Source organism: Triticum aestivum, chromosome 2D (assembly GCF_018294505.1).
Source record: "Triticum aestivum cultivar Chinese Spring chromosome 2D, IWGSC CS RefSeq v2.1, whole genome shotgun sequence".
Classification (NCBI taxonomy): Eukaryota; Viridiplantae; Streptophyta; class Magnoliopsida; order Poales; family Poaceae; genus Triticum; species Triticum aestivum.
The window spans coordinates 531526433-531533829 of record NC_057799.1 but is presented as its reverse complement, the minus strand read 5'-3'; positions in this window follow the sequence as shown (position 1 = coordinate 531533829).

The window sequence follows — 7397 nt, the reverse complement described above, 5'->3', positions numbered from 1 at the left end:
GCTCGAATACGTAATACACACACATACCTCTCTAGGCTCCGCCAAATGCATCAACCACACATTCACACATGTTACATCACGTACCTCATTGATCTAAAAAGCCCTCTCTTCACGTTTATTTCGCATACAACATTCCTTTTGAATAAAGTGTGGCCAAAAAATTTTTTTAGAGTTTCTACATATATACAACATTACAAAGTTATATGGAGGAGTACGAACGCTAATTTGCATTGCATGGTGCCCACAATGATATTTGTTCCGCACTGTGAATTTGTATATTTTTATACTATATACAAAGTTAGTCATAATAAAGAGAAACGAAGAGCATCTCTCTCTCCATCGCATACCCCCCCTGTACGCCCCTTTCACGTATGCACACAAAACTATCTCCAGGTCCTCTAAAAGTAAGCCCCCAGAAAATTCACGCATGTTTCATCTTTCTCTCACGATATATTCAATGACGATCATTGTATTTGAAGCGAAAGCACGATACATACATTGGACTTCAGAATCCACTCATTACGGTCACCATTTATGTTTAGTGGTTATTATACAGTCACGGGCTCACCGTACAACTCTGTATTTGCTCATGACATGACTAGTTGACCAGTTAAACGCTCCACGTGGCACCTCTAGTGTTGCATCACATTATCTCACTACCATCGTGCCCACCTGTCGACTTGTATCTACTCTACATCTACACTCTTATAAAATACATAAAATACACTCTTATAAAAAATAGAGTTGGTGATGATGGTGTGCCTGCCATCCTGCAATATAGGCCATCCGATTTATATCTGACGGATAGGAAAGAAACTATGGCAATTTTGCAAAAAGGTACCCACACACCTCTCCACATTTGCAAATAAGGCCTTCCCTCGTTCATCCTTTTCTCTCACAAGATAAACAAGTCATACAAATGCATCTTGATGTTACGTGCAACGCACGGGCATCTTGCTAGTAAGAATGAAAACAAACGACAAAAAAATATTTGGACAGTGGTTCGAAGTCATGACCGCGGGCACAGCGGACAAGGTGGCCTTGTATTGGTATGCTGAGCCGTCTGTTTTAACACACAGGAGCTGGTGTGGTGATTATACACACACGCACGCATGCACACGAACTGCATCCATGCAACACTCACACAAACACATGCACCCACGCACGCACGCAACACTCACACGTACACACGCAGCCACACACGCACGCAACACTCACACGCACGCACGCAACACTCACACGCACACACGCACGCATGCATGCACACACCAGCACACCACACGACCAACACACACTCTCACGCTCAAGTGCTCAACCTACACGTGCATGCGCACACATCAGGCCCTGACAGACACATACACAACCAGGTGATTCCTGCGCACGGGTTGGAGCCTTGTCGCGCCTGCGTAAATTTGTGTTTATCTGACCTTTTGCCTTGCGAACTGATAGGTGGGACCCACAAGGAACGTGGTCAATTTAACTAGTCAACATGGCGCCACGCAGACTATTTGGCCGGTCAACAGAGTGCAATCCGATGCTGAATTGTGAGCAAGTGACCGTATAATCACCGCAAAACGTATATAGTGACCGTAATCAACTTATTCTGAAGTTCGGTGACCGTATTACGCTTTTCTCTCTGTAGGCCCTCCAAAACTACATCTCTACACGTTCTCGCATGTTACATCTAACAACTATGCAATACAGCACTACTACTACACTCTAACACAAAAAATCATATGTGTTTTTAGTTTTACTAGATATCATATTGTTACTTATAATTATTCAGTTTGCATACATTAAAATTGCCTTTGAAATGTATGGCCAGTATCATCTACCGCGCGGGAAAAATCCCGCCCTTTCCTGTTTAATCGGGTTTGTATCGATGGATCATGCGAAACAGCAAAACTATAGTACTATACAGTACTACAAGTGGAATGCTCGCTTTCATAAATCTTCTAGTCCCTTTCGCCGACATCTGGGACATCAAGCTACCGGGTCCACGTGCCATACCGGAATACAGTGCAGAGCAGCCGGGGTGAAGCACCCCAGTCATGGCGCCGGCGTAGTAATGAGCAATGAGGCGTCAAATCACAAGCTGCACCTTTCCCGCAGTTAAGTTGGAGGCACGAAGCAACCATCATTTCACTCGTTGCTGAATCCGCTTCTGCTCAGCTTCTTCAACTTAACCACGTGTTGCTTCTGCCGTTGTTCTACCTCATGTGGGACGCGGATAGGCTTGGTAAAGCACTGACACGTGGGACCGCATGTTAGAAAACCGCCAGGACAACGTCCTCCGAAAATAAGAAGCCTAATCCCAGACTTACAAAGGGCTACGTAGCTGCTACGTATACTTTCCATCTAATCTATATATGCCCCCCCCCCTAATTTTCAGGTGGGGTGGGCCTAATCCTCTCCTTTAATCCAATCAAATAGTCCCACATCACATCAGTTTGTAACTTTATGTAAACCATTACATGGATGTAGCATTGCTCAAAGAAACCTCCCCCGCCATCCGCGCGGCAAAATCACCTCCTTTTTACTAATCTTGATTCTATAATTTTTTAGATCAATATAATTGAGATTTGTATAGATAGCACACAGGAGCAAAACCAAGTGGTACGGTTAAGGGCATCCACAATGTGTAGCCAAATGTGAAAATAGCTTTTGGCATCGTGGGAACCATTGTGGACGGTGTTGCCAAAGCCAAAAAGATGGAACCGAAGCTCCCTGATTGATTGATTGAAGGAATATAAAAATGCAATGTCTCTCCTCTTTCTCCCATGCTTGGACGCATGTAGTACAGTATAGAGCACAGAGTCTGCTCCCCTGTCCCTTCTATCACAAATCACAAAGCAGTGAGGCGTCAAATCACAAAAGCACGGACGAAGCAACCATCATTTCACTCTTCGCTGACTCCGCTTCTCCATCGTCTTCTTCGAGAAACCATCTCACCGCACTAGTACTCCTAGTAGTACTAGTAAAGGACTTCCTGGATGCAAATAAGGCGGTTGTCTCGTCTTGCAGGCGGCACTTGCGAATGACTTACCGTGGTCTCCCTCAATGGTGTTCTCCGTCGAACGCACTTCGCCAAACCACCAAAAAAAAGATATCGTCGACGTCACCGCAATGGGGAAGGAAGTCAAATATAGTTACTACCTCCATTTTTTTGTACACAAGGCCAGTATATCAAAATTACAATTTGCAAAGGGCCACTAACACTAATTGAGGCAAAATTGATGGGGTTAGCAACAAAGGACATTAATATCCCCTGCATGCATGGGGAAGTGAGAAGGTTGGTTTGCATGGCGCTGCATTAATCAAGCGATGAGGAGTGAGATGGTTAGCTCTTTGGTCTTTGGAGAAAAAATACACATTAATTGACACGTGAAACGAGGATTTGTATCGATTAAATCCCGCAAAGGAAAACCCCGCCTTTCTTTTTTAACACTAGTACTCCTAGTACGTACGTACTTATCTTGTTTGGGTCTAGGCCTTGCATTGCCAAACTTCGCCACACATTTTTGCCAAGCTTTCCTAAAGTTTTCAAAATGAGAAGGAGGTACACTTGCGCACGGCTGTCGCGGTCACACCGCACCCTCACACGGTCGCTCCTGCACGCCGCGGTCGCACCGCACCCTCACACAGTCGCTCCTGCACACCGCAAACCCAACCAAGGGAACGCACCCTCACTGACATGTGTTGTCGCATGTGAACAAACCAAACTCAGCCATCCTATCGCTGACACATAATTTTCGTTCATAGAGTATGTTTATCCAACCGCATGTTGGGGAGTATCCGTACGGCCCGTGCGGTGGTCTGTTGGGGAAGAAGAAGAGGTGAGGAAGAAGGAAAGAAGGGTTAGGATACATAGGATATTCATCCAACCGCCTGAAATGGTAGACTGACCCAAGTCAGGCGACTTGCATAACAAATATATGTTTTTACACAGCAAAAGATCCATAAAAACAACAACATAAAGAAAAACTATCACTGCTCGCGGAAAGAGACGGCCTCATCATCTTTGGCTGCCGGCGCGAACCAGCTGTCGCTGCCGACGTGTGTCTCCGCACCGTGGTTGTCCTCGGCCTCCAGCTACTCGTTCAAGCGCGTGCGGGCGCTCTGCACGGACGAGAGCACAGCCCCGTTCAAGTCGAGGACGTCTGGTTCCGCCTGCAGGAGGGCCTCGATGGCAGCGGCATCCGCGCGCTCCGCGTCGAGTCGAGCCTCCGCCGCCCGGTTCAAGTCCAGGACATCCGGTTCCGCCTGCAGGAGGGCGTCGATGAGAGCGGCATCCGCGCGCTCTGCGTCGAGTCAAGCCTCTGCCGCCCGGTTCAAGTCCAGGATGTCCGGTTCCGCCTGCAGGAGGGCCTCGATGGCAGCGGCATCCGCGCGCTCCGCCTCAAGTTGAGCCTCCGCCGCCCGGTTCACATCCATGACATCCGGTTCCGCCTGCAGGAGAGCCTCGATGGCAGCGGCATGCGCGCGCTCCGCGTCGAGTTGAGCCTCTGCCTCCTGGTCCTCCTTTAGTATCGCCATGTTGAACCGCTGGTCCGCCTGCACCATGGGGGACTCGGACGCCGGCACGAAGTCGACGTCCATCGTCTCATACCCATCAGGGGCCTTCTGCGCCGCGACCTCCGCCATGAACATTGGATCGGCTTCCTCCTCCTCGTAGCTTAGCTCCAGAGAACTCGGGGATTGGCCCGCCGCAAAGCGAGCTTGGGAACGGAGGTCAGTGGCACCGACCGCCGCCTCGATTTCTGCGCGGCGCTCCGGCGTCAGCATCTTGTAGTAAGTGATCTTCCGGCGCACCATGGCTTTTCGGCGAACTAGGGGACGCTTGATGCGGGCTAGGGGATCGAAAGGTGGGGGAATGGGCTGGAGATTTGGTGTGGTTTTAGGGCAGTGGCTGGCGTAGGCCGAGCAGCGAAGGTTCTGGTGTGAATAGTGGTTCCGGTGACAACCAGTCAATCGGTTTTGACTGTACATCTCTCTTGTCGCGTTCGCGTTGCAGCCCGGCACGCTGGACCCTCCACGTCGCTCACCGAATGGAACGCGCTTCGTCTTGCGTTTTCGCTCGCTTGTGGGACCGCAGTTGACAGCAAACCGATGTCCCTCCCCCTCCCCCGCCCGCGTCATTTATTGTACCACCACTCCCTCCGTTTTATGCGGAGTAAATAAAAACAGAGGGAGTATACTACGGATGAGGATCCCCTGACGTGGCCGAACCCATTGAGTAACTGACATGCGGGGCCTAGCAAGCATGGGGCCGCCAGTAAGTGACCGAAAGGGAGGGTAAGGCAAGGATACCTACGTCAGAGGATCCACTTCCACTATACTACTTTGACCAAATGTTAGAGTAATAATATATGACATGCAACTTACACAAATGTTAGCGTAATAATATATGACATGCAACTTACACAAAGCATACAGGGTCTAATGCGTTTTTCGAGGCTAACTTTGACCAAATGTTAGAGTAATAATATATGACATGCAACTTACACAAAGCATACGGTCAAATTTGTATGTGAAAGGAGTTTCCAATGATACAATTTTCACATTATACATCTCATGTACTATTAATCTTGTCAATAGTCAAATTGGAAACCATCTCGAGTACAAATCTAGGAGTACGTACGAATCTAACAATATTGATTGGGCGTTGTTGAATGTTGATACCTTTTTGATCAAAGTAGAGATACTTTGACTACACATAAAACTTATATGTAAACTAGAAAGGATAGGGGGAGTATATTGTACGTTCAAAAATGAAACGAACATTGAATACCCTTAATATATGATTTGCGGATGCTATGATCACCGGTTCAAAATTTTGAATCCGCCTTAGGTATCACGTGCCCCCACTCGTTCCCTCTCGATTTCATCTAGGGGTCCGGAGATCTATTGAAAGAGGACTAGGGTGGGTACATGCGAATGATACTCGTCGGAATGTTCAAATGAGGCATGCGGGAGGATGGACTCGACTGGAGGGCGACATGATCGATGGAGAAGAGGGTTGGAGAGGAATGAGAAATAAGCAAATGCCACATGATTATACTTGAACGGCTCAAATAAACAATAAGTTGTCTCGCTTGGCCTACATAGTGAAAGGCCTAATGCGCAACGCGGTGCACTGACGCTCGAATATGGCTAGGAAAAGAGGGAAACCGACATGTGGGGCACACCCGTCGGGACGACGTAGCGCAGACTAGTCCAATGGAGGAGCTGGCCCACGACCTCCTCGCCACCGACAACCGTTCATGTGGGTCGTTGGGGCCAACAACGGGGTGCAGCTCCAGCACCGCCTCTGGACACGGCGACCGTGGTGAGCGACACGCTAATATCGTCGCTAGACACGGTCAGTTTCAGTGTGCCGAGGGTGGCGTTAGTGCTGTGGCACGACCAACGGTATGTTTGGTTTGTGCCCAAGGTTGCCCCATCAAAGCATTGGGTAGCCAAAATTTTGGTTGAGGTATTGGTTGCCCATGATTTGGCCGACATTGGCAAGAAAAATGAACTAGAGTTGGCTAGAGTTCATTGGCATGCCAAAGAAATGGCAACCATCCAAACAAAGACCAATCTTTGGGTCATGACCAAAATTTTGGTTGAGGTATTGGTTGCCCATGATTTGGCCGACATTGGCAAGAAAAATGAAGTAGAGTTGGCTTGTAACATCCCAAATTTCCAATTTGGAATGTTATACATAGATCATCATTGCATATCATGTTTTATTGCATTTTGACAAATCCTCGATAAATCCTAAGCAACTCAAGGACCCTCGGAGAGAGTTGGGGATTTTCTCGAATTTTCAAATTTGATTTTCATCAAATAATAAGACGAGGATTTTGGTTTAAATTATTTTTCTCTCCGGAAAAATATTTCATTATTTGGAAAAATGTTAAGACGAGGAGAAAATATGACTTCTCCAAAACAATTGAAATACTGGAGGAAAAGTGTTAAAATCATTATTTGGAATTTATTTGGATGTTATTTGTAATTTTTAGTGCATTAAAAATATTGCATGTTTTCAAAATATTTATTTTGATTTAAAAAAAATGTTCACCCTATTCTAGATTTTCTAACTAGACGGGAAAAATTTATTTCATATTTTTCTGATTTTTATTTATTTTGCTACGTAATTTTTTTCGCGGAACTTATTTAAAAAAAAAATCCGCCCGCGCGCCAACTAGGCCAAAGGCCCAGCCGACGGCCCAGCCCCGCCGCCCCGTCGTCTCCGCCCCGGAGACGGGATCGCCGCCGAGTCCCGGCCGGCTACGCCACCCGCCGCCCTTGCCCCCTCCCCAAGGCACCGGACCCCCCCCTTAAATACCCCCCCTCTCTTTCTCTCACCACCGCCGCCACCGGAGCCCTCACCGCCGAGCCCCGCCGCCGCC